Source organism: Podarcis liolepis (assembly GCF_965112155.1).
Source record: "Podarcis liolepis genome assembly, chromosome: 1".
NCBI classification, from domain to species: Eukaryota; Metazoa; Chordata; class Lepidosauria; order Squamata; family Lacertidae; genus Podarcis; species Podarcis liolepis.
Window position 1 is genome coordinate 89,531,572 of NC_139554.1, and position 26,037 is coordinate 89,557,608.

At 41.0% G+C, this 26,037-nt stretch overlaps 1 long non-coding RNA gene across 2 annotated transcripts; it reads left to right on the forward strand.

The window, feature by feature from the left end:
* Window positions 1-215: 215 nt before the first annotated feature.
* LOC310701280 lies at window positions 216-18,859 on the forward strand. Of its 2 annotated transcripts, XR_014522973.1 has the most exons (6): window positions 216-286; window positions 677-774; window positions 2,953-3,064; window positions 4,304-4,416; window positions 18,353-18,481; window positions 18,616-18,859. It is a non-coding gene; the product is annotated as an uncharacterized lncRNA (long non-coding RNA). The 2 variants fall into 2 exon arrangements; XR_014522974.1 differs by lacking the exon at window positions 216-286 and having other exon boundaries at window positions 333-774; window positions 18,616-18,857.
* The last annotated feature ends 7,178 nt before the right edge of the window (window positions 18,860-26,037 follow it).

A 26,037-nucleotide genomic window follows, 5' to 3' on the forward strand; every position in this document is an offset into this window, starting at 1 on the left:
AACATCCTCTTGTACTTTCTCAATTGTCTTGTCTTACAGATCTAACAATCTAAGTCAGAGTTGCAAAACCCAAATCACTCTGAGAACCATGACATTTTGATTAAATCCTAAGGCTACAGGCCTATGCATGTCTACTCAAAAGTGGGTCCCATTTAGTTCATTGGGACGTGCTCAGGGAAGTTGTGTGCAGAATTGCAACGTAAAGTAGGAAAGCATTTCTGACATATTTTTAACCCAATGCTCTATTTTTTTATCCTATTCTTTGTTAACCTGTCCCACCCTGCCTGTAAGATTTCCTCTGTACTCTGTGCTATCATTAGGTAATTTTGGACTCTGGGATTAATGATCTTACAGATGCTCCCACTTTAAATGGTAACTGTATTACTTCAAAATGTGGTAAAGTGTCCCAGCTGCATTTAGGGCTCCCCAATATGCAGGGTGGAGCCCTGGACTTTTCCTCTAAAGTCCTATTCTGATAGCGCCACTGTCAGAACCCCTTAGTGGACTCTTTTATTCACAGTTCTCTCTGCACTGCCATTTCTGCTCTCTCTTTTATCTGTTGCCTTTTAATTCCTCTCACACTCAAGCTCTCTGCCTGCATCAACACATGCTTTTCTGTGCTCCCACTTCTCATCTCTTGGATTGCCTTACCAGCATCTGGTGATTTGATTTTCAGACATTAGCAAGTGATACAGTGCCTACCTCCATGATAAAAACCTTCACCTGTTGATTCCTACATGCCAAGCTGCAGTTAGAAGAACGTCAGATACCCGTGTCAGTCTGCTTGCTTGTGTTTCTGGCCAGTTGACTATTACCACTATTACTTCTCTTTTCTTCCATTAGTCCCGTCAGTTACGGGCAGCCCTCTGAAGATGACGCAGGAATAGACTCGGTAAACCAAGCTATTTCACACGCACACCAAAGATGGGGGAAATAGCTCCAGTTTTTCCTTGCTGAATTCCAGATTCAGAGTTCTCTAATTCCTCTACAAAACCTTAACCCCGTCCCTTTAAGTTGTTGTTTTTATGATGCTGTATTTTAGGCACCACTGAAAAAAGGCCTATAAATGAACTAAATGAACTAAACTTTACTGAGAGTAGCAATAATTGTAGCAGAGATTGCCCCCAATGGTCTGTTAAAAAGTCAGGTAGACAACTGCAGTAGGTCTGCAGGCCTTATGTTCTGCAGGCCTCATTTGAGATAATGGAGACAAATCATTCAAATGTGAAATGGGAGGAAATGACATTTGGACTTTCATTTTTCACAGAGCTGTTTTACTAATTGATGAATTGCCAACATCCATCTGGGTGGATGTTTCTGTTCCTTTAAGAGGGCAACTGGGGGGGGGGTAGCAGATATAAATAATCTCATTCACTTTACAGCTACTATTAGCTTCATAAACTAATAGAAAAATTGCAGTTTATAAGTTCCATGCTGCCTCTGCTCTCATTGTCCCAAACATGCACACATATGAACACATGCACACACAATCCAATGGTCCAACTGTGTGAATGATGGATTGTTTTTACCCTGATGGAAAAAAGGGAGGAACTACAGAGAGATGTAATCTGTGTTGTGGCAATTTCAGGGGAATTTAAAGCCTCTCTTCCCACCATGTATGGTCCCAGTCTGGATCAGAGAGCCCTTTGCTGGCTATTTACTTCCAACAACAATGTGCAATTTCCTAGTTGCATGAATAACATCATGTTGTGTTCATCCCTCAGTTGCAAGACTAGACAGTATCTTTCTTGCTTGTGCTGTGTATGTTCCATGTCAAACCACTAGCAGGTTCCAGTTTGTCCCTGTTTGTTAGCTGAGACCAGGCAAGCAAGCAACTCAACAAGCAACTAAGCAGTAATATCACAGCTGGGTCTACCTCCCAAATCCATGAAATGGGGCCAACAGAATTAGCAAGGTATCCACAGGGATGGGGAACTTGGGGCCCTCCAGATGTTGTTTGACTACAACTCCTATCACCACTGACCATTGGGTTGTGCTAGCTAGGGATGATGAGAGCTGTACTTCTACAACATCTGGAGGACCACAGGTTTCCCATCCCTGAATTAAAGGGAAGTTTGTGGATTGCTAAGCATACAAAGTGTTTTAAGGTTGGGATTGGAATAATGGTAACAGTTCTATTGCCAAACTGAAGAAGACCAAAAAGTAGTGCTGTTCACTTGACCAGAAGTGGGGGGACCTTTCTAGTCCAAGGACTGCATCACCTCATGGCAAACCTTCTAGATGCTGCAGTAGAAAGCAGGGCCAGAGGCAAAAGAGGAAATGGCCAGAGGCAAAAATGGAGAGTAGTGGATGTTACATGCTTGTACAGTTGCCCCCACCCCACATCTCTCCACCCAGGCAAGCAAGGGGCAAGTTCACACTTCAAAGACACATTCCAGCACTTGAGGGAGGCACAGCGCAAAGCTAGTGAGAGATATGGCCTGGGGGGATTCCTGGGGGCATTTGGCTTTGCTTTCTTCAGTTGTGGGGACACTGAGAGAATCTCCCAGAAAAAAGGCTGGAAGATCCCCAAACACAGTATATAGTGTACTCCCTCCCTCTCAGCTTTTGATGGCATCTTCTCCTCTGCACCACAGGAGCTCAGGGGAGGTGGACACAGATAGGCAGAGCTGCAGATCTATGTGGCAATGATACAAGATTTTAAAATGTGATGAGTATAAAAAAAGGCTTGCATATTCCTTTCCGTTTCTTTTGGCATCACCTGAGGCTTGAGGCTTCTCACTCCAGCGAACCGCTGGGGACACAAATCCTGATGGCAGTGCTTGACAGCTATGAATATTTCCACATAGCTTATAGATGCATGAGAAGATGTGGGTTGGGCATGTTCTGAGGAAGCTGCCTTTGGTTATTTGTAGATGGGGAAAAAAGACTTTAAATTGGCCTAATGAAAACAACCTTTAAGGTCTGAAATAATAATGTGCTTGTGCTCAGATTTTCAGAATTTGCCTGACTGTTGAGATACACAAACAGACAGGGAGAAAGGCTGCACGCACAGAGGAAAATATTGTCATGGTGAAATGGAATGTCTGAACACCTAAAGTAGGTAATTGAACAATGTTATGGTCACCCTTTTTGCAAAGCATCATACTGAGAAAATATTAGCTGGGCAGCTAAGCCACAGGGCATTTTTAAAATAATTCTGTTTATTAAGAGATTTTCCTCCTTTGTATTACAGAAGTGAAGTAATAGAGGAAGAAAAGAAACTACATTTCTTCCAAATCCTTTATGAGATTCCCTCCACCTTCAGGCAATTTACATGAAGAGTGGAAAACCCCAAAGCCACTTTTGATCTTTTATTTAATTTGTTGCTCTCAAATGCCCTAGATAAGTTTAATTCTGTTCCCACATACCATGATAAAGCTGCAGAAAACCACCTGCATTTCAAGGAGGCATCTTTTCTTTCATTGCAAACCTTATATTAAGAACCTCTGCTACTATTTCAGTTACACTAGGGACTGGGGATCTGTCAAGTTCAGTTTCTTATTTTTCCAAAATCATATTCAGACTATTTATTTATTTATCATTTATTTATTACATTTGTACACCGCTCTGCATCACAGGACAGTTCACAACATAAAAATGCAAAATGTTTCTTGGTCAGTTCTGGGAACCACCTTGAGATCTTCGGCTGAAGAGTAGTATACAAATTTAATATTAGTTTTAATCTTCAAGGAAGTGGCTGTTTGAGAGCTATAGCAACCTTCTTCAATGGTGCTAGGAACCTGCTTTCAAAGAGGTTTGCTCTCTCCAGATCAGCTGATTGGTACTGACAAGGAAACCTGCTTGTAACGGAACAATTCAGAGCACCTTTTAAAATCCTGATTGTTCCTTCCTCACTGTTTCTATACTTGCCCCACACTTGACATCATACATAAAATCAGGCATGAGGCAGGTGGGTATGGTTTGTGGGAAATAGCCTTGCGAGCCACACCAGGCCCATTGAGTCTGACAGGGCCAGATGTTCCTCAGCCCTGTGGTATCTAAGGTTGTAGCATTATTCCAGAATACCACAGCTATATAATGTAACACAAATTCTGTATCATGCCACAGCTATATAATGTAACAAAGGGGAATTAATAGCAATAGCTTAGCAATGTGTATTAATCTCATTGCACTGCTCACAAGGGAAAAAATTGGATTGTTGTTGCTGTCCTTCCTGTTACAATGTGTTTTCTTTTAAAAACTCTGTTCCAGCTCAAGTGCACACTTTTTGCTTAGAGTTAAACCACCAAGAGCTTGACAGGTAAGAACAAGCAGGTGAACTCCTGACCTTTTCTTTCAGTGACCTGAGGAGCTGCAGAAAACAAAACTCAAAACCTGGTGCTCATCTAATTGGAAACCGGCTGAAGAGGCAACCGATCTCCAGCAGTCATCACACCCTAGTCAACTAATTAGGTGCATGCTTGGTCTAGCCCATTTGCTGTTCTTGTTCAGTGTTAATTCTCTATAGAAAAACAAGTGCATAGCCTTCCTTAATGTATCTCCTGGCCTGAGGTTGAAAGCCTTGACCTAACATTGTCATTGTGACTGGACAGATTAGCAACCTGGCTATTGCACTCCTGTGAACCCTAATCATTAAAAACACAATTCAAAGCTCTGTTTTCCTGAAGCTGCAGGATTTCATAAATGTTTTGTTTGTATATTTTTAGTTGCTTCCTGTTGTTAGGTGTTATTTAATGACATGGCTGCATGTTCTGATGAATGCTGTAGGAATAACAACTGTTTAACTATTTGTTCATTTTAAACCACAAAGTGGACTGTTTGAGTTCTCGCTGTCCCCCTTGCTGCTCTTTGCCATGGCCACAAGCCCTTCCTTTATTATATGGCTAGTTGTTTCTCCAGCATATATCTTCTATTCAGTAGGACCTTTATTCTCCTGATCACAAAGGGAGTAGAATCCGTTCGACCTGAGAATCCAAACCCCACAAGGAGGAACTGTGACTTGGCCTCCCATCTTGAGTGATAGGAGCTTCCTAGGTGCCCCGCAATCAAACATGCTTTTGAAGAGCAGCTCTATGCTAGACTACATGTCACAGTCACCAAATGAATCAGTGCCCCCATGACAAGTTCTCTGCCCCCCTCAGTAACATTTTGACATTTATGAGCACTTAAAACCTGAAGTGCTGTCCACAGGCTGTGAATATCCCTGGTTCCAAAGCACACTAATTTGATTTCATAGAAGGAACACTGAAGGAAATCGCCATGGGCCACCTGGCACATTGGGAAATGTATTTAGAAATGCCCTGTGGAAGTGTTGCAAAGCAGCAGCATTTCTCTTCTTCCCAGAATTGACAAAGAAACACCAGGGCACCGAGCCTGCAATTTTATTTTCTAAGTTATAATGTATAAAGAAAACCACAACTTGAGTATACTTTTGGTCACCCGTAACAAAGGAAAAAAATAAGGTGCTACGCTTGAAGGTCTAATCATGCTGTCCTGACAAAACGTTTCCTCTGAACATATGTCTGGAGCTTTTTGCTTCCGATGGCGGGTAACAAAAATAGGCTGATGGGTGGAAGAGGCAAGTCATGTCCGGATCTGATGCTGAAAAGTCAGAATTTGAACTAAACTTAGAAGTGCCACACAGAGTTGGCAGAATTTGGAAGAAGCCTTAGAAGGAAAAACTGCATGTTCATGGGCAAAGGGAGTTATATATTCAATCTGGATGGATTTCCTGCTGTTCCCCTACAGTCCCCAGGTGGGTTACACCATTAAAACAACTTGCAATCACATTGACCAATGTGGTGGCTAGTGATGATGCTGGCTGGGGATGATGGGAGTTCTATCTCTGTATAGAGCAGGCATAGGCAAACTTGGCCCTCCAGATGTTTTGGGACTACAACTCCCATCATCCCTAGCTAACAGGACCAGTGGTCAGGGATGATGGGAGTTGTAGTCCCAAAACATCTGGAGGGCCAAGTTTGCCTATGCCTGGTATAGAGGCTTTCTACACCAATGAAAGGAGGTATAGGCAGAAATGGAGCAGTTAGTGCTGTAAGTACATTTCTGAAGACTAATATTGAGTAATAGCTGCTTTTTACTTATACCACACATTTTTAACTGATCACCCTAAAAAGGTAAGCATTTCTCATAGACTGAGCAGTTCCCACTATTGATTTTCTGTTGGTATTAAAAACAACAACCCACAATTTAAAAAAAAATCATTCCTAAAAGTGACGGCTACACAGTCATCATGGCAATTATGATAATAAGAAACCAACAGCAGCAGAATAATTAAATCAAGAGAACATATTGTCTTTGTTAATTAGTTGCCGGTTATAAATCTAAAGCTGTGTTTCTATGCGTGTTTAAGTAGGGAAAAAAATCACACACCAAATGAGGGTTTGCTTACAAACATATGCTTATATGTTCCAATAGTTACCCATCATGTTAGTGTGGCAGCACCTACAGTTTGGGACTCTTTGCCCATTGACACCTGGCAGGTGTGTGTGCTGTGCTCTTCTCAGTGCCTGCTTGAAAGACTTTTGCTTAGGCCAACCTGTATGGACAGGTGGGTGCGGACATGTTTAAATCTATGTTACCATTAATTTTAATTATCGTTAAATGTTTTTAACCATTTTCCTGACAATTTCAACATTTACTGTTAAACCACCTTGGAGGTTTTATTACAATCAGGCAGCATATAAATTTTAAATCAAATGAATAACACATATCAGGTAAGGGCCATCGCTCAGCAGCAGGGCATCCGCTTTAGATGCAGCACTTCTTGGGTTCAATCCCCAGCGAATCCAGGTAGACTCTACGTGGGGCTGCCCTTGAGACTGACCCAGAAATTCTAGAGGGTGCAGAATGCCGTGGTGAAACTCCTTATGGGGTCCTTGCCGTGGGATCACATTCACCCGGTGCTATACCAGCTGCACTAGCTCCCGGTGGAGTACAGGATCAGGTTTAAGGTGCTGGTTTTAACCTTTAAAGCCCTATATGGCCTAGGACCCTTGTACCTATGGGACCACTTCTCCTGGTATGTCCCACAGAGGACCTTACAGTCTTCAAATAAAACATCTTGGAGATCCCGGGCCACAGGGAGGTTAGGCTGGCCTCAACCAGAGCCAAGCTTTTTCGGCTGTGGCCCCGATCTGGTGGAACGCTCTGTCACAAGAGACTAGGGCCCTGCGGGACTTGACATCTTTCCGCAGGGCCTGCAAGACAGAGCTGTTCCACCAGGCCTTTGGCCAGGGCACAGCCTGACTCCCTCCCTCTGCAATCTTCACAGAACTCTAGCCCAATTGCCATTAATTTGATTCTGAATTGATTTTAGAATGAATTGATTTTAGAATGTATTTCAATTAATTGATTGTGATTTTTTGTGTAAACTGTGTTATTTTACTGTTGTTAGTCACTCTAAGCCCGGCTTCAGCTGGGGAGGGTGGGATATAAATAAAGTAATAATAATAATAATAATAATAATAATAATAATAATAATAATAATAATAATATAGCTGGGAAAGACTCCTGCTTGAAAGCCCCGGGAGCTGATCCAGTTAGTGTAGACCAGTGTTTCTAGCTGTTTCCAGATTACAGTTCCCATCATCCTTGATCAGTGGTCTTGCTAGCTAGGGATGATGGGAGTTGTAGTCCAAAAACGACTTGGCGACCCAAGTTTGGGAAACACTGGTGTAGACATTACTGAGCTAGAAGGACCAATGGATCTGACTCTGTATCAACCAGTTTCCAGTTGCTACGATGAGTGAGATATTCATCCCTTTGGGTGCATCCTTGAGAAAAGAATAGATCTTATTTGGTACTAAAAGTAGTGGAGAGATCAGTTCCACATGAGAAGTGAATGACATAAAATTAGTAAGCTCAGATGCCAGGGGCTAAATCAACACAATTAGATGGAAGGGACTAAAAGGTCAGTGCATTTCAAAAGGTTGATATTTATGTTATGCTATCCTGTTGATGGACTTTGAATGTGCTTTTGCTGCTGTCTATTTTTACACTTACATTGTTTTAGTCTGCTGGTCCTGTTTTCTCTCGCTCTGATGATTTTTAGAATTGTTCTGTTTTAGATGATGTTTCTTATTATTTTGTTATTTGTAATGTTATAGATGTTGCAAGGCTGTGGAAGGCAGCCTTTGAATGTGGCAAATAATAAGTAAATAAAGCAACTGGGTGGCAAATACACAGGGCAAACTTGCCTTTCTGAAGAACAGAATTTGCTAAATTTCAGGAGAGATTGGTTCATTCTGTCTTCTACCTCACCCTTCGCTGCACAGCAGAAAGCATCCACATTCTTCTCAGCTTTGAGGTTTCCCCCTGACAGGGATGCTGTCAATAGTTGCTTCTGACACCACTTGGATAGACATATTGAGATTCTCCTTGCTTGTGCAGCTTCCACACAAATAGTGGAGGTTTGCAGAGGTTTTCAGAGTTGTGTGGAAAGACACCTTGGCCCCATCCTGACCTTTTCCAGCATGGCAGATCAGGAGGTTGATTTGCTCTGTTAGACTCCTCTCCGCCATTCCATATGGAGCTATATTCTGCCTCTCTTTTCTCTCTTTTCTCTCTTCTCTATCTGTGAAGTTTATGGTCTAGGTAACACATAGGTGGGTTAATGTGTGCATTCCATTATTAACCCTTTCTATTCTGTATGCTTCAGCAGTGGCATTTCAAGCTGCAAAACCATTTTGTTCCTTCAGAAATCATTTTATGTTGGTGTGTGATCACCTTCTTCCCATATTTTTTTGTGCGCTCGCTCTCTCTCTCTCTCTCTCTCTCTCTCTCTCTCACACACACACACACACACACACACACAATTGCTGCAAAGTTGTGGTTATTGCTAAAGCAGGCAAACTAATACTGCTTCCATATTGGGCAGTTCTATGCTTTCCAAAGTTAGCCAGGTATCCTTAGCCAATGCAGTTCTGTCTGTGTGTTCCCAATGGGCTCCAGTCAAGATCCCAAGAGTAGTATTGCTAAGCATATTCTATGCTTTCCAAAGTTAGCCAGGTATCCTTAGCCAATGCAGTTCTGTCTGTGTGTTCCCAATGGGCTCCAGTCAAGATCCCAAGAGTAGTATTGCTAATCCCTCCCAAATTAGCTTCTCTGCCACTACAAGTGCAAGACGTGTGCAGGCACGCTAGCAAACCTGACAACAGAAGGGAACACAGAGTTGTGAATCCTAACCAGCCAGAATGTTGTTTTCTCAGCTAGTATCAGGAATTCAAGGATGTGAAGCTCAAAACAAAACAAAACAAAACAGTAGACTTATGTTAAACATCAGCGATATTTGTAGTATAGTATACATGTATGTGCTATGAACTTAATAATTTCCTTCGTATATCTGACCAAAGACCATCTGTTCCAGTATTATATTTCAGCTGTGGCTAGATCCAGAGGGAAACTTAGAATGAATACCCCATTTTTTGTTCTAGCACCTGGTGCCCAGATTTAAGCTGTTAATAGCCATTGACAGGCATTCTCCATGAATGGGTCTAATTCGTTTGCTGGGGGCATGTAAGGAAACTGACACTGAGGACAGTGCGGAATCTGAAGTTATGGTGTGTATCTCCCTGCCTGTGCAATGCAGGGATGGGAAACCTGAAGCCCTGCACTTCTTGTTGGACTACAAGTACCATCATTCCTAACTACAGTGGTACCTCGGGTTAAGTATTTAATTCATTCTGGAGGTCCGTTCTTAACCTGTAACCATTCTTAACCTGAGGGCCTCCCGCTGAGCTAATGGGGCCTCCTGCTGCTACCGCGTGATTTCTGTTCTCATCCTGAAGCAAAGTTCTTAACCCAAGGTACTATTTCTGGGTTAGCAGAGTCTGTAACCTGAAGCATGTGTAACCTGAAACGTCTGTAACCCAAGGTATCACTGTATTGGAGATGGTGGTTTGTGCTGATGAGAAGTTTAATGTTCCCCATCCCTGATATAATGAAATAGGCGGCTTAGGAAGTGCCTCAATAAGCTTTAATCAGTTAGCAAGTCAGGGATGGACCACCTCTGGGAAGGGTTTTTCCATCTCCCCATCCCTAGAGTGATCTACCATCAACCGTTCTAGTCTGAGTAAATGTTGGTTCCGTACAACTCAATGTGATTTAATGTTTCTTGTAAGCTACCTCCTTATAAGTATTGTAAGCTGGACAGAGTATACTAGTAGGATCTGTCATGGTATCAGATCAGATCAGAATGGCAAGGTGGATGCAAACTTTTCTCATGGTGCATACTTTTTTCCATAATTATATGAAGCTGGGAATATCATTAAAGCTTTCACCATTTAATGAAGGATCTCTTGTTTCAATAGCTTCAGGGAGCAGCTGTCCATGGGAAAGAGTAATTACTTTTAGTGAACCTACTACTGGTGACCAGCGAGTGAGTCTATCCAATCGCTAGAATCTACCTAGTAACCATGTTGGAACTGAAGGTAACTCTTATGTAACAATGGCAGTCACATAAAGCGAGCTCACCCAGCAATGCCAGGGTTTGGGTCAAGTGACATTTGGCAAGCTTAATCAGTGTCTCATTGATTATTTCATCAAGAAAACTTTGCTCACACTGCAACTAGATTATGATGGGTGCACTATGAAAATACTTGTGATGGATTCCAGAGTTTATTGGAGCAAAAACTGACATAAATGCAATATAGGGACCATTTTCAATGTACCTAAATGGCTGTGTGTTTTTCAATCATGTCTTGCTCCCACAGCTGTCTCTGTTTAATAATATTAATCATTTCTATAGGACTTTCCAATGTACAATGTGCTGTACAGTTTTTTATCACATTTCTCATTGTCCTGCCCTGAGGAAATATTTGAACCTGGATCTCTCACATCAGAACTCAATAAACTACCCACCACAACATATAGGGCAACATATAGAAAGTAACAAATGAATGAGTTGAGTACCTAAATTAACCAGTGAGGTCCACATAGCCACCTGTGGGAATAGGTGTTCTTTATCATGCCACCTGTCCTGGGCAGTAGCTCATGTCCCAACCTAGAAGAGGAGGAGCCTGACAGATCAGAGTGACCAGCATCAAATGCCACAAAACAGCTAGACCAGGGGTAACCCTGCAGATGCTGCTGCACAGAAACTCCCTTCAACAGCTGACAGCTAGTCATGTAGTTTAGTCAAGGTTTTAGCATTGTTCAAATGTCCATATAAACCAGGGCTCCAAGCAAATTTTCCTATCCACCACCCTACCAATTTCGCATTCTGGCAGTTTGGCAACCTGATGAGGATGCAAATCATTCCTTCAGAATATTTTGATTTCTTTTCTCTTTTTTGCCCCCTTTGTGAGCTTGGGTCAAGTGTAGAAACCTCCTTGTGTTCAACTGTTAGTACACATCAGGTTCATCATTGCTCAGTCCACTGTTTCTCACTCTCTCACTCATCCCCTCATCATTCCATTCACTCATAAGCAACAGTACATCACAAATAACACCACCTGTCCACAGAAATCAGATTGGATAAGCACAGAGGGAATATAATAATTTGCTTTTTCTGAAAAGCATGCCCACTCAGAAGTCTCATTAAGTTCAATGGAGCTTACACCCAGGTAAGTGGGCACAAGACTGCCACCATCAATCCTTTCTGGAACTGTATTGAAGCAGGAATGTGTGTTTTTATTTTCTTCCCCCTTTTCTTTGACCTTGAGTTTCTTTCTTTAAAGAGATCAACCCAGTTCCCTATAACCCAGTTCATTATAAACTGGGGAAATCTAGCTTGTTTCATGTGGGTTTTCTGTTTGTTTTTGCATTGATGGTTGAGGCTGCAAACACAGAGTGCGGTTTATTCTTATTACATGTCTGGTATATTGCTTTGTATAGGAGGTTTCCATACTATCTGTGGTGGGGCAGGGAGATGGAGGGCATAGAAAGTTGTTTCACAGCAGCTACACATCAACTTTCTAGTTCCAATGTCCATTGAAGAAAGAATTATACATGTGCAAGTTTTCTCCAAATTTGTGTCTTTGGGTCTGGGCCTCATATCTTTTAAGTAATGGGCCTGGCTGCAAAAACTGGGCAGAAAGAGAATTCTCATCTCTTTTGCAATCCAGTTGTAACCCTATGCTAAAAATTATGTTATGTAGGACTGCTGAAGACACAAACAAAAATAACAGGCTGTCCTTATCATTAGCTAGGATAAGATGACAGTTTTCTGGTACCATTTAAGAGTAGCAAACTGTCAATTATTTGGCTTGTTATAATAGCATAATAATATTTTTCCATCACTGGAGGTACTGATGCCCATCTGTTGTCATTTGGATTTTCTGCTTAGGGCACTGATATATCTGTGACAGGATTTAGTTTAGTTACTAGCCACCATAAAACATGTTTACCTTACAAGGAACTGTATCCGTAGCAAGCAGCAACATAGTGTGGAGTTGTAATTTCTTCATGCTGCTCTTCTTATAATGTAGTAATTATCACTCATTACCAATTTCCAACACAGTTCTGGAGAGGGTCACAGTGAACATTCATACATTTTGCAAAGGCATGGGGTGTAACATGCCGTGTTTTTCTTACCTTGGAATATTGATTGCCTTACTGTAATGTATGTTGGAGCCCTAATAAGAAAAGGAGGGTGGGGAAGCAAACTTGGATGGTCTAGAGCAGTTTATTAGTAAGGCTGAGGGGAAATAATGAAGCAGAGCAGAAATAATTACAGTTAGCACATATTTAATTGATGTGAGAATGATAAGTAACACTGTGAATATTTGGACAGATTTGTTAAAGTGTCTGGCACAGTTTCTCAACTCTCCAGTAGGGCTTTAAATAAGACATTTAAATGAAAGCCTGCATTTTTAACCCATTGTAAACAAAGAAAAAATGCAGAAGTTGGGAGGGGAGTCTCAGAAAAGTCCCTGTAACACTGCAGCATTTAGAACGCATTCCTTGGATCTTGCCTGTGTCTACTGCATTTGTAAGGACTTCCTATGTCAGCAACATGTAGCCATGCACTGTCAGTAGCGGGTGCTGAGAAATTGAGCACAGTTTACTAAGAGTGCCTGCAGGCTGTCGCTATCTTTTGGGAGGAATTCAAGCGCATGCCAGAAATTAAGTTTTCTGCAATTAAAGTGGACTAAAGGGCTTTGTTACCCTAGCACAACTTTTCTTTTTTTCAAGGTTTCCCACTTTGACCTTGCAGAGAAATATTTGAAGTCAATTTGTTCAGGACCCTTTTTGTGGGGTTTCAGACATGTGGTTTATATATATACAGTTATGAACAGTATGACCTTAAAATTCTTATAACAAGCAATATATAAATACTGTATATAAGTATGCTCCTAAAATTGTTAATGGTTTAGAGATATACTCTTGTGAGGCCTGCAGGTATCTGCTGTGTACACTCTGATACGATTTGCTTTGACTTGATGTGTGAAGAGGACTCTTCTGTACAAAAACCCCCAGAAATTTCAAATGTAAGGTAATGTCTATCCTCATAACAACCTGTCTATGCACTGAAGTCATCTTTAGAGGCTCTCATCCATGTCATCTATGTGAGACCACCTTGCACGTTTTTGCTTGTGCATAATACATTGACCACAACTGTGTTTCAACATGGCTGTCTTTCTATAACAGAGTTGCAAATATGTTGGAGGTTACATAAACATAATCAAAGTAATGGTGAAGGTTTCACTTATACACTAACAGAATGATGAAAGTGTCACATCAGAGAGATAAAGACAACACAAGCTGGGGGGAAAAGCTCCATTCATATTTTGTAAAACATACACAGAACAACTCAGTTTTACAATTTCACTCTAAAATTCTGGCTAAAGTGGCAGTGAGCAAAATATCGTTTGCAAAGGAAATACCTACATTTCAGAGTACAAAACAGTAATTCTACATGTCTTTCACAGTCTTTGATGAAAGGGATTATACATACATATATATTTCTTCAAAAGTGCTGCAATGTCCATTTCATGCTAAGGCAACTTTCACCATTATAACATAATTATAGTAGAACAAGAAATCCCTTATTGATGCCAAGATCTCATTTAAGTGTTTACATGTTTCCCAGTTAGATTGCACCTTGTATTTGATCTGGCTTTTGTTGTGGTTACTGATAGTTATCCTATCTCACTAATGCGTTTACTGAAATCTCATTACTGGAAGTGCATTTGTAAGAAAGCTAGGGAAGAAGGCATAAGCCCCTTGATTTGTACAGACAGCAAGTGTGACAAACAACTTTGAGCACAAAGGGATAGATCCAGAAAAAAGAGGCCTAAAATGCTATGCCCCAAAATGCTTGCATGGAGTAGGATAGCCATTTGTTGTCCTACTTTGCAGAGTACAATCTCCCATTTGTGACAGGACAGTCCTCTGTTTGAAGAAGTCCTCTATTTGAAGAGCTATCTAGATCAGTTCAAAGGCAAAGAACCCTGAGGAGAAGGATGCTCTTCTGAAGTTGTTCACCGAATGCTACCTCATGGACAAGAGGCTGAGCACGCAGTCAGTTCACTTAGTCACAGTCTTTCTCACAATGGCATGTATGTCTATTTAAAGTACAGTGGTACCTCGGGTTACATAAACTTCAGGTTACAGACTCTGAACCCAGAAATAGTGCTTCAGGTTAAGAACTTTGCTTCAGGATAAGAATAGAAATCATGCTCTGGTGGCGTGGCAGCAGCAGGAGGCCCCATTAGCTAAAGTGGTGCTTCAGGTTAAGAACAGTTTCAGGTTAATAACAAACCTCTGGAACGAATTAAGTACTTAACCTGAGGTACCACTGTATAGCAATTATTTCTAAATTATCTCCACATCTGAATTAGCAACTGCAGATATTATAAAAATTGGTGTGCCCTCCTTCATCCCTCATTTTGATGGTGGCCACCTTACTTCTATGCCAGATGGGGAATGGGTTACAATGAACTACCCCTGAGGATAGGTGAGGAGTTTTGCAGCTGAGATTAAGTTTACTATTTTCATTTCTGGCACAACTATACAGAGCTGTTGTAGTTTTTAAACAATGTTTTAATCTTACAGCCAACTACTGATAGCATCAGCATTGGATTACATCTCGTTTGCAAGGAGAAATTATCTCGCTTACAACAGGCAAAGCTGTTTCAAAGCAAAACCCCTTGCTTCTCAAAGTGTTATTCTGCTTTCATTTCTCACTTGTGTGGTCTCCTCACATACGCCCCAAAGGGTGAGGTCAGCATTATGTGAAATTTACATGGTTAACGAACCTTTTACAAAAGCAAATGAAACAAAGCAATCACAAGCTGCTCACAGCTGAAAGCAAAACCATATAAGTGGGAATACCAATAAGTAAGATATAAGGGCCAACCATTTTCCTTTGAAAAGCACGCTGGAAATGTTTTGGGAACATTTGTTTGTACTAAAGAATTAACTATTTTTTCCTGAAAAGAAGGACTGGAAAAGCTGTGTTGAGAATAGGGATGTTGGAAGGCATCAATTTCCATTCTGCCCTGTTTCGGGGTGAGGGGAACCAATCATATTCACCAGAATCAGGACACTGGAGGAATAAGCAAACATCAGCAATTTCTGCTCCTATTTCCCCTGGAATTATCCAACATCCGAAGTTGGGAAGAGAAGCAAAATGAGAGGTTATTAGTTTAAATCTTTCGGAGTCTTTTTTTCCTGTGATAAAATGTTCCTTTTTCCAGTCCCAGGGTAGAACAGAGTAAACTCTAGTTAGTAGTCAGAAATGGCAAAGGACACAGGAAGTGGCCGGGGGGTTGAGAAGATACTTTCATTTCCCTTTTGACTGGAATACAGCAATGGCATAAATACCCACATTCCTTACTATCTCCAGTGATGATTCAGCCCAGGCAGGTTTGAACATAGACTGTCTTAGTAAACATGTTAACTTTTCTTTTTCAGTTTTTTAAATAGGATTTTCTTATAAAAACTCCTCTGAAACTGAAATGGGATTATTGTTTTTCATCAACCCAAGACAATGGCAGCTCAACGGCAGCTGGGTGTTAATATTTCATGTGGTGACTTTCATTCAGACCTGTCTCAACAGCATAATTGCATTTTGTCACCAATGTTGGAAATAACGCTTATTAAACCTGGGGTGATGGCCACAGAGGGCCTTTCCAGTATGTTTCAGAAACATCTGACTTTAAAGTTGAGTTAAGAATTTAGTATTTAACCTTTCTTCTGTTCCTTTGTTGTTGTTGTTGTTGTTGTTCTTTTTTTACTGGGGGGAGGCTGACTTGCTAAGGATAGACTAATAGGTTCAGAAGCATTAAAAAGTGAGTTGAACCTTTCACCAAGGCATGAAACTGTTTTGACATGCAAAATAAAATATGAGTAATTGGTTTTGACTACTTTTTGGGGGCTTTTTAATTAACACTGGTCCAGGTTTCTTCAAGAAAAAGCTTTAGACAGTCCTCTTCCTCCCCCACAAATGATGCTTCTTATCCTGTTTCTGCAGACTACAAGGAGTCAGTCAATTTTGATTTCTGTGACATTACAGGGCTGGGGAAGGGGAGAAAGAAGAGGGGAAACAGTTGTGGATGTTCATACATTCATGCTGTATTACTGAGACAAGGTAGAAAATTAACCTTCCCCCCATTATGAAAGTAGAACAAAATGTGATCCAATGGAGCTGCTTAATAATACACCAGTGAAAGTAGAAGAGGAGTCAAGTCTTCTGGTCCCTTATTGTATGCTTTGGTTTCTCCTTGGGTGTCAAATGCACACTTTCAAAGAAGACAAAAAGGCTGCTGGTGGTGTGGATGAGTGACTCACAACAAGAACTGTAGGGCAGCTATTTATTTTAAGTGTGCTTTCTTCACTTTTCTTGAAAGCAAACTGAAAAAGCTAACAATAAAAAGTATTAATGAAGAAAAACCAAGAAAGCAGTAAAAAGCACTTAATAAAGCAACACCACCACCCCAAAAATCCATTCCATTTCATTTACTGGTGTCCATTTCTAGGACTGCCAGTTGTAGCAGGAGCTAAGCAATAAAGTTCTAGCAAAGGCTCACTAGCCAATGAGAAGTTTATATCCTCCCTCCTTTGCTTGGTCATCCGCTGGATCACTGATGGTAGCAGATTCTTCTCCCTCCTCTCAAGCAGACCTTTCTTCTCGAGGAGATCCCTGATGAGGAATGTTGTTGTTGTTGTTGTTGTTGTTAATATGCCACCCATCTGATTGGGTTGCCCCAGCCACTCTGGGTGGCTTCCAACAAAATATTAAAACGCAAGACTCCTGGCATCCATGCAAGTGCACCTCTGTCACCTCTGGGCTTTCCACCAGTTCCACTGGCACTTTTGCTCTTGAGGACAGAGAAGGTGGAGAACCAGGGGTCAAGGTAGGACTTGAGATAGGGTCCAAGACCTTCCACATCTACATTTATTTTGCACAGATTTAATTTCTGTGCTTTGAATATTCTGTTTGCCTCCCCCATGCTTTCATACAATGGGATGAACAGTTTTCCTTTATTGTTTTCTACCCTTCCATGTAGTCGCTTAGTAAAAAGGAAATCTCCATGGATCTGGCTGAGTGCTAGCCTTCCCTGTGCATATCAGCCCCCATGCCCGGTTAGCTGTGAAGGTCACTACATCACAAATGGTGATTTGACAACCCTTCTTTCATGTTCTGAATCCATGGGAAATGGCAAAATGTCATTGAGACAATTGTTAGCACAATGAATCATTGTCTTTTGAGTTCAGATGTTTTTGAACTCAAAGGCAAATCAAATCTTGGATGAAATTTCTTGTGAAAGACCTCAGAAAACCACAATGGAAAGGGTATCTGAGCAGCTTTTGACAAGCAGAGGATCCTCCTCTCTAAAACATGTAAGACTTCCTTCTAAGGAGCAAAGCTGCCCTTTTCTTCCACGGAATCATTAACCGTTCATGAAAAGCTAACTACTATGAACTTTGGTACAAGTTGTGAAGAATCTGAAGGTGTGTTTCAAATGTATGTTAACACATCACGTTGGCTAAAGTGTCATACATCAGTTAGAAGACTATTTTAGTTTTATAATGGCTTGTTCTTATAACCTAGATTCTGTTTCTGAAAGTTGATGCTATTACTGCTTGTCTTTCTGCCACCTTTCAGATTATCCATTGCCACCTACAGAACTGACTACTTGGCTGCCTTTTGCCACTTAAATTTATCTGACACAAAAAAACTGAAATGGGGGAAGGAGAGAAAAGGGAACTGTGATGGAAATGCCAGTGACAGATTAACAATAAGTGATATGTATGCCATTCCCTATCATTTCCAGAAACAGGTCCTGCTGAATTCAGTGGGGCTTACTCCCAAGTAATTTATTTAACACTCCAGTCCAAAACATACAATTTGGGTGTAAATCCAGTTATTCAACTTATTTTCATAAAAGCATATAAGAATGATAATCTCTTTATCCCTTGTTAGGGAGACTGTAGTGACTTGCAGCACTACCAGTTAGGTTTATCTATGTGGATCAACTTGCCAAGGGGTATATAATGCCTATCTGTCCATGCCCATGAATCTACAAGAACTGTGGGTGACCCCCTACAAAAAGTAATTATATTCCATTTTGTTATATATTGCATTCATCATTATATATTTATATTTATTGTTTCTGCAATCTGTATCTGGAAAATTGGTGTGTCTGCTCCCTAAATAAGCATTAATAATCTCTTCTCTCATTAAAGAACCTTAACTTCAGGCATGCTTGAGTTCTCCAAGGACAGCAGAAAAGAAAATTGATCATCTTTTCTTCAAACAAGGTTCAATTGCCATAAAATTGGAACGGGGGGGGGGATTTCTGCACTATAGAAATATAATTGTGCTTGGAGAATTTTCAAAACGACTTCTTGGAAACATATGAAACAAGTTAAATTATCTGCTTCGTTTGCACTGTTTACATGAGGGGGGGAATTACAAAACACTCGACTAGATACTTTATTCTAAAACAGCATAATATTAAATAATTGCTGAAGGACCACAGCAGGTTTTTTTGTATTCTGTTTTGACAATATTACTATGGATTGTGCATGTGGGTGTGTGCATGCACATGATGTGTGTGAGAGAAACAAAGCTTTTGGCCACATTTACACCTAGGATTCCTTTGTGGGACACATGCCACTGGTCAAAAAGCATGTGCTGTGAAATGTGGCCACCTCCATGCACACGTCTCATAATTCTGGGAGGTAGGATTTGAACCTGTGGCCCCAGGTGGCCATTTCAGGATAATATTCCATGTCTGAACACAATTTCCCCACATTTCTATTTCCCCTCTTTATTATTTCCTCTGCATCAGAAATATATGCCAGATACTCCATTATATTGCACCAGAATCCAACGGAATTGAGGAACAAATGAATGTATAAACAAATGCACCACTGCTGCCATCAAATTCTTAGGTGTATTGGGAAGGGGGCATAGGAAATCACCTGAGGGAGCTGGTGCAAGCCCTAGTAAGGAGGGGTTAACCTCCTCTGCAGTAAAAGATTGGTTGTTACCAGCTTTTGTCCCTTTAGTTCTGTGTAGTTTTCTTCTTTTATATCTAGTCAGATACTGATGGTACCCTGGGTTTTGGATAGCCTCGCTTATAGGAACTGCAAAAGCAAAGGGAATGCCCATTGGAATAAGCATTGGAATATGCACCCAGCTATAACTATATCTATGGCTTTCTTTTTTTTTTTTTTATAAAATTTTTATTAGTTTTACAACCTTTTTAGGAAAAAACAGACAAACATTAAAATTGACAAACAAACACGTATAGTTTCAAACATATTTTCATAAACCTCTTTTCTTGGACTTCCCCATACCCCCCCTCTCTGCATCCCAATGTCCATAGTTCAACTAGCAACTCCCAATTGTTACTTTCCAATCTCTATCATCTTAGTCCTCTCTTATAATCTGACCTTATATCCCTGTACCCCTTTGTTTCTGAAAACCACAACATTTTAACATTCATTAAGTTTATAGTAGTCCTTAAGATAGCTTTTAAATTTTCTCCATTCTTCTTCCACCGTCTCTTTTCGTTGGTCACGGATTCTGCCTGTCATCTCGGCCAGTGTCATATAGTCCATCACTTTCATCTGCCATTCTTCCAAAGTGGGTAGATCTTGTGTCTTCCAGTACTTTGCGATGAGTATTCTTGCTGCTGTTGTGGCATACATAAAAAAAGCTCTATCTTTCTTTGTCACCAATTGGCCGACAATGCCCAAGAGAAAGGCCTCTGGTTTTTTAGAGAAGGTACATTTAAGTACCTTTTTCATTTCATTATAGATCATTTCCCAGAAGGCCTTAATCTTCGGGCATGTCCACCAAAGGTGATAAAAGGTACCTTCAGTCTCTTTACACTTCCAACATTTGTTATCGGGCAAATGGTAGATCTTTGCCAGCTTGACTGGGGTCATGTACCACCTGTATACCATTTTCATAATGTTTTCCTTTAAGGCATTACATGCCGTAAATTTTATACCGGTGTTCCATAACCATTCCCAGTCAGCTGACATAATGTTATGTCCAACATCCTGAGCCCACTTAATCATAGCCGATTTAACTGTTTCATCCTGTGTGTTCCATTTCAGCAACAAGTTGTACATTCTAGATAGATTCTTAGTATTGGGTTCTAACAGTTCGGTTTCTAGTTTTGATTTTTCCACCTGGAAACCGACTTTCCTGTCCTGTTTAAAAAATTCCATTATTTGGCGATATTGGAACCAATTTTCTACCTTATGCTTCAATTTCTCCTGACTTTGTAGTTTGAACTTGTCTCCATCCTGTTCTAAAATATAACTATATCTATGGCTTTCAGTGATGTGTACATCTAGAGACATATGTTGAATGGGCGACCAAATATAGATGCTCTGCTTTGCTTTCCAGGGGATGCAAATTAAGATGGGCATCACAGTGTTCATCCCCATTTTAAAAAACACAAGGTTTCAGTATGTTCAATGAATTCATATAAGCAATAGTTTTTCAGTACAATCCTATGGACTCAGAAAAAAAAAAGTCCAGTTGATTTCTATGGACCCTACTCCCAGATATACAGATACAGAATTGCAAGCTTACATTGTAATCCTATGCATAACTTACTCTAAAGTAAGCCAAGCTGTATTCAGTGGGATTGTGTTCTAATAAAGAGTGTTCAGGACTGCAGCCAAAGGCAACTAGGTTATGGATTGCTAAGATCCCACTGTTTGATTGTTCAGTGCATTTGTTCATTTGTTAGGTGAGTGCCTAACCTCAGAGCTTTTCTTATGAAGGTGTTTATTAATCTTTTGTGAGGAAGGAAGCAGAACAATAGATCAAATTTCCACCTCACATAATATGATGAGGACAGTAACTGAGACTATACAGCACATATAATTGGAAACTTCTCTAACAGAAGAAGATTAAAGTGTTTATAGGCAGTGATTTATGTATACAACTTCCCTTTGATGAAGATAGTGTCAGAGCTCTTTTGCTGAATGAAATTGGAGATTCAAAAGAAAGTTGGATGGTATGCCCAAAACTGCAGAAAGTCATTGGAAGATTAAGTTTACAGTCCTATGCAAACCAGCCACATCGTAATCCCCATTTAATACAATGTCATCCCCCTCCCCAGTAAACATGCATGCAATTGCACTATACCACTCAATGTTGTTTCTCTCATTGACCCACAAAACTGATAAATAATCAAAGGAAAACAGTAACAACTGAGATAAGCAAAGGTTGTACTTGGAACATTTTCTAGGTATTGAGCATGGGAAGCCTGGCTTCCGTTGACTTCAATGAACCATGGGTGGATATGCTGCAGTGCTGTGGTATGCAGTCCTCCTTGCAATGAATCAGGCATGGGTCCTTCCCAGGAAATGCCTGGGACTGAACCTGGGACCTCCTGCATACAGTGCATGGCTCTTCCACTGAGCCATCATTTCCCTTTGCTCTTGGGAGACTTGCAGCTCCACACGGCAGGATCTGCACTCTCTAGCCATCTGGATGGCTAGTACCCACGTGATGGGGTGAGCTCCCGTTGCTCTGCCCCAGCTTCTGCAAACCTAGCAGTTCAAAAACATACCAGTGCGGGACTTCCGGGTTGGTGCCTCCGGCAATGGCGGAATTCCTCTGATCGGGAGGAATTTGCCCCATGGGAATTTGGGTCTGTACCGCCACGGCGAAGGCGGAGACCCGTAAAAATCACAGGCGGGAGAAGCCTGTGAACGTGGGATTCGGCGGGCACCTTTTGCGCCTCCCCTACTCACGGGAAAACCCGGTTTCGGGGATCCGGAGCGACGTGGGGTGACTGGCGCGGTGCTTCGAATCGTCTGATTCGTCCACGGAGCGAAGCTGCATAGCTGTTGCCGGAGAGCACTGACTTTTTCCTGTGGACAATTTGACTCTAAAGTAATTACCCGTGAGTGGGAGAATTGGATTTTTAAACGTTTAATTTGGCATCGAAACGGGGAGGTTCAATACAGGAAGTCCGCCTCCCCTTTTGTAAATAAACTAAAGCAATGAGCCTGCAAGCTGAAGTCTTGGAAAGCCTTTTGTAAAAGACTAAATCTCCATAGGCAAAGAACTAACCCCCCCCCCTTTAGAGACAGGAGAAGGGGGGGGAAGTGGTGGACTGAATATGCCTGTAGGAGAGAGTCAAGAGAGTTAAAATACCGCCGCTCTGACCCTGGAAACGGGCTGCTAGCAGGATCGATGTCTTTTGGAATGTTCATTGACAGCGATTAGAACGTTCATTGACAGGTAGCTAAACCAGAGAACACATTGTTTCTACTGTCTCCGGCTGTTCTTAAAAAAAAAAGGAGTAAAAGTAACTGAAAACTGAAACTAACTTTGGATTATTAGAACTGTGTTTAAAAGAGGATTTTACTGACTAATACAAATAGAAACTGTTTTCCCCTAGTGGAAGCTTTTGAAATTGGTTGCTTTACAGGAGCTGGGCTAGGGGAATTTCCAGCTGCAAGATAAAAAATTGTGAGACTCTGGGATTGACCTTGAATCTCTTAAGTGTTATGGCAAATGGAAAGGAAAAAACAGACGGAATGTCGACAGAAGAGGCCTTAGCGGTCGTATTAGTGAAAATAAACAATTCGCTGGAACACCTTCACAAGAAAACAGACGTGATAAATGTCAAAGTGGATGCTGCAAATATTAAAATAGACTTAATTGTAGAAAGTTTAAATAATCTAGGACAAAAGGTGAATACCAATACAGAAACCATCCAGAAATTGATACAGGAATCTACTCTGATATGGCAAACTGCGGATGAAATCAAGGAGAAAACCCTTGCTGCTGAATGTAAAGCAATACAACTGGAGAGAGAGAGAGTCCCATCCATACAAGGACAACTTGATGAACATAAGCTGACATTTGTTATGATTGAACTTAAAGAGAAACAGATGAATTTGAGGATCAGAGCCCTACCTGAGGAAAAGGAAAGCTTGACAGAGTTTCAGGAGGAGACAGGACTAACATCGGTTGAGAAAGAGAGGTATTTGGGGGTTAGTATGACCGCCAGAAATGTGAATTTATTCAAGGATAACTGTGAAGGACGTTGGATTGAAGAGAAGGGGGATTTGGAAATATGGACAAATCTGAAGTTATTATTGCTGGGCCGAGTTGCTGTGGTGGGGATGAGGGTTGCTGTGTTGCCGGGGATGTTGCTTTTGTTCCAAACATTGCAAGCTTTGGATGGGATGGATTGTTTTAGGAGGTGGCAGAGGGACGTCTCTAGATTTGTTTGGCAGGGCAGGAAGCCTCGAGTAAAATTTAAGATATTGACGGATGCCAAAGAAGGAGGTGGACTTGCCCTGCCAGACCCCTAAACTTTGTAGTGAACCATCTGCTTTTTGCTGGCTGAGAGAATGGCTGCTTCTTGAAAGCACTGAAGTGTTGGATAATGGCAGATGAAGTTGATGGACTATATGGAATTGGCGGAAATGACTGGCAAGATCCGAGACCAGGGAGAAGAGTCGGGGGAAGAAGACTGGAAAAAGTTTAAAGACTATTTATAGAAATATTGTAAAATTAATGAATGTTAGAAGAATGTTGGAATGAAGTTATATGGCTTTAGTAGAAATGTTATAAGGAATTAAGTATAAATAGATTAATAGAAAATTAAAGGAAAAAATAAGGCAATAATGTGTTAAGATAATTATAGGATAGAAAACAGAGGAATATGGAAAGGAATTGCTGAAACAATTAATAGAAGTGGAATACAAAAAGGGAGGCGTGAGGAGGTCACTGGAAATAAGCGAATGAAAGAGAAGATATTGAAAATGTTGGAGGTGTTTTTAAATTGTTTTTGTTTGTTTTTGTTTTGTTTTGTATGTAGTGTTTTTGTATTGTATTTGTATTGTTCTTTTTTTTCTTTTTTTGTTTGTAGTGTTGTGTTGAAACTGTTCGAAAAGTAATAAATATCATTTAAAAAAAAAACCATACCAGTGCAAGTAGGTCTTGCTTGTCTTACTTGTATGATGTTAGCCGCTCTGAGCCCGGCTTTGGCCGGGGAGGGCGGGATATAAATAAAATTTATTATTATTACTATTAGGTAAATATCTACTGCTGCAGTGGGAAGGTAAACGGCATTTCTGTGTGCTCTGGCACTCATCACGGTCCTCCGTGCACCAGTAGCAGTTTAGTCATGCTGGCCACATGACCTGGACAAACGCCGGCTCCCTCGGTCTGAAAAGCGAGTGGAGTGCCACTCCCCATAGTTGCCTTTGACTGGACTTAACAGTTCAGGGGTCCTTTACCTTTACTAGTAGCTTTCAAAAATGAGAAAAGAAAGCAGAAATGAAGTGAGTCAGCCGTCAGACTGCATTATTGTAGAATCTAACAGGATCCCAAAGCTCCTCTCTCAGAGGTGCCGATCAGGTGAGTCTGCTTTGGAAGTCGGACTTGCCAGATTCCTCAAGCATCTCGACAGCAGGGCTAAGGAGCCAAGAGCCCTCCAGATGCTGATGGAAACCAAGCCCCATCAGGCCCAACTAACGTGCAATGGTTTGGGAGGATGGGAGCTGTAGTCCAGCAACTTTAGGAGGGACACACCTTCCGCAGCAACTGGTAGCAACTCTCCAGGATTTCAGGCAGGGCTCATTCTTCAACTCTTGCTAGATATGCCTGGGATCTTCTGCGTACAAAGCAGATGTTCTACCACCGAGGGAACAACACTGAGGGAAGCTACAACCCTTCCCACATCAAGCCCTACATGATGTAAGTCAGCTTCCCATGTCCTAAAAATAGAAAAGGTCTGGTCTGAAGCCCAGGGATGGTAAATATTCACATACAGAGATTTAAATCAAAGAAATATGACTCAAGATGTTGGGAAATATTTGTCACACCACAGTTTCATTATTTCAAAGTGCTAGGTAGTCGAGGTGTCTTCATTATTATGCCTCTTAGCCACTGCAAAGAAAGGCTTCACTCTATCATTTAGATTAGTTGTGTTAAAAGTGTGCTGCTAGGCAAAGCATCCATATTTATGTTGCATTTAAATTTTCATTAATAATAAATTCAGGTGAAGTAGTTTTGTTATTAATATTGATCAATGTTTCCACTGAAAGCCCAGATGTCAACAGTCCTTTTAGTGTGCTCCGTTCTATTTAATGGTGCTGTTGATGAAAGAGGGCCTAATGAAGGCTAACAGATGGTTGGTTTAATGCTGCTCTCAGATTTGAGGCCTTTGCCAAAAAAGCAGATACACAAAAGGATCTGACAGTGCTGTAACCAGAAACCTTTAATTACAGCTATTTCCAGGGAGGCTAATGTAACACAGCCTCTTCAGCACAGGTCAGCATGAGGAGGGACAGGAAACTTGCTCACTCAAGCTGTTTCTTTTCTGAATATTTGGAGATGTATTTGAAATTGTGGAATATTTGTTATATATATTTACACACACACACACACACACACACACACACACACACACACACACTGGGTACAGGCAACACATATGCATATATGTTCTTTCAAAAACTTGTGTGGTTATTGGTAAAGATTTGAACCAGGGTATCTGCTTCAGTGCATTACCTCCACCCTACCCATTTGGTTGGGTACATCTTAATGCTTTGTAGGATATTGTACAGGCATAGCATCCATAGGGCACCAGAGAACTGGAAAGCAAAATT